We start from the raw sequence: 2,500 nt of genomic DNA on the forward strand, positions 1-2,500 counted from the left end.
CTTAACCTAACCCGTATTGTGCCTTAACCTAACCCGTATTGTGCCTTAACCTAACCCGTATTCTGCCTTAACCTAACCCGTGTTGTGCCTTAACCTAACCCGTGTTGTGCCTTAACCTAACCTGTGTTGTGCCTTAACCTAACCCGTGTTGTGCCTTAACCTAACCCGTGTTGTGCCTTAACCTAACCTATGTTGCGCCTTAACCTACCCTATATTGTACCTTAACCTAACCTATATTGTACCTTAACCTAACCTATGTTGCGCCTTAACCTAACCTATGTTGCGCCTTAACCTAACCTATGTTGCGCCTTAACCTAACCTATGTTGCGCCTTAACCTAACCTATGTTGCGCCTTAACCTAACCTATGTTGCGCCTTAACCTAACCTATGTTGCGCCTTAACCTAACCTATGTTGCGCCTTAACCTAACCTATGTTGCGCCTTAACCTAACCTATGTTGCGCCTTAACCTAACCTATGTTGCGCCTTAACCTAACCTATGTTGCGCCTTAACCCAACACACGTTGCGCCTTAACCCAACACACGTTGCGCCTTAACCCAACACACGTTGCGCCTTAACCCAACACACGTTGCGCCTTAACCCAACACACGTTGCGCCTTAACCCAACACACGTTGCGCCTTAACCCAACACACGTTGCGCCTTAACCCAACACACGTTGCGCCTTAACCCAACACACGTTGCGCCTTAACCCAACACACGTTGCGCCTTAACCCAACACACGTTGCGCCTTAACCCAACACACGTTGCGCCTTAACCCAACACACGTTGGGCCTTAACCCAACACACGTTGGGCCTTAACCCAACACACGTTGGGCCTTAACCCAACACACGTTGGGCCTTAACCCAACACACGTTGGGCCTTAACCCAACACACGTTGGGCCTTAACCCAACACACGTTGGGCCTTAACCCAACACACGTTGGGCCTTAACCCAACACACGTTGGGCCTTAACCCAACACACGTTGGGCCTTAACCCAACACACGTTGGGCCTTAACCCAACACACGTTGGGCCTTAACCCAACACACGTTGGGCCTTAACCCAACACACGTTGGGCCTTAACCCAACACACGTTGGGCCTTAACCTGCTCTGTAATTGTCATACGACGCGTTAAATTAGTGTAGTGTTGCCTAACTGCAACCCCCGCAATATAGTTTGCTACTCGCACTGCCCGGTCCCCAGAGTATCGCTTCATGTTAAACACCTTGCAGCTATACACTGTAATGCGGATGGCAGCAGGACGTACATGCTCAATGCCCTTCGCAGTTGTTCATTGGCATTCGCATGGCGAAGCACAGCCTACGTTGTGGTACGGCTTGTGTCAACTGTCCGCTGATGTTGTACGTCCAAATCACACACTGTACTGCACATTGGTCCTCATGTACTGAATGATACATCGTGGTACATGTGTGACCGTACCACGACTGCGCCAACAACGGCGAACCATACGGTCCAAATATTGTGCACTCAGCTACATGTCGTCTCCCTATAAGAGCTGGATTGCAGTATGGTATGCCGTGGATGGCGATCGGCATGAGCCGTCTGTTGATGTAGTGGCGCGTGTTGTCAGACGTAGTCGTCTCTTCTCACACACCGTGATAGCATGGTGCACTGCGTTCCACATCTGCGACATGCGACAGAGGCCGGTTGACAGTCGTTCGCGCAATGGACATCGCATACGTACGGGGGCCACCTTCCACGTGTTCGCGAAGCGTGCACATGTTGTTGCGTGTATGTGGGCAGACATAGTGTGTCGTGACACCTGACACAGGCATGCAACAATCGTTGAATTTGCAAATGGCGATGGACGTCTACGTTTGCTGGTGACGTTACGCAAATGAAGAACTGGTAAACCGTTGTGGTGCGGTTGTTCTCGCTAGAGGTGAATCAGTGATGGCGACGATCGGTTGAGCTACCAACCGGTTGTTTCAGCGATACCCACCATGCCCACGAACGTGAATGGCATGTGGGTGTGAAGCGATACGCGGCGGTGGCTGGGTGGGACCGTCCCCAGCCGGTGAGGGGGGGCCTCCCGGCGTGCTGGCCGCGCGGTGCGTGGGCGCACGCGCTACAGCCGGCTGGTGGGGGCGGCCAGTGGCAGGCGCGCCGGCCGACGGAGGCGGCAGGCGGCGTAGCTGCGCGCCGGCGCACCCTGCACGCGGCGCCGTGCGGCCAAAGTAGGTCCTCGCGGGCCCGGTGCGAAGCGCGGTGGACATCTGCAGTGTGCTGGTCCGATTGAGGACTGTGTGCGCTGAGGATGCGCCGCCGCCCGGCGCTCGGCGCCGCGACGCCGTCTGCTGCTCGGTCGCCTCTGCGGTTCTCGCAGGTGGATTGTATCGCAGCTGTGCGGACGTGTTGGCGCGTGCGCTGTGCTGGGAGAGTTCGCTTCGGCACCCAAGTGGGGCTTTTGTCCTTCTGTGGCGCTGGCGTTGGAGCTGCCGGCCACCGTAGGTGGCGCGTGTTGTCTCCCGCCGGCAA

Source organism: Schistocerca serialis, unplaced genomic scaffold, assembly GCF_023864345.2.
Source record: "Schistocerca serialis cubense isolate TAMUIC-IGC-003099 unplaced genomic scaffold, iqSchSeri2.2 HiC_scaffold_1169, whole genome shotgun sequence".
Lineage (NCBI taxonomy): Eukaryota > Metazoa > Arthropoda > Insecta > Orthoptera > Acrididae > Schistocerca > Schistocerca serialis.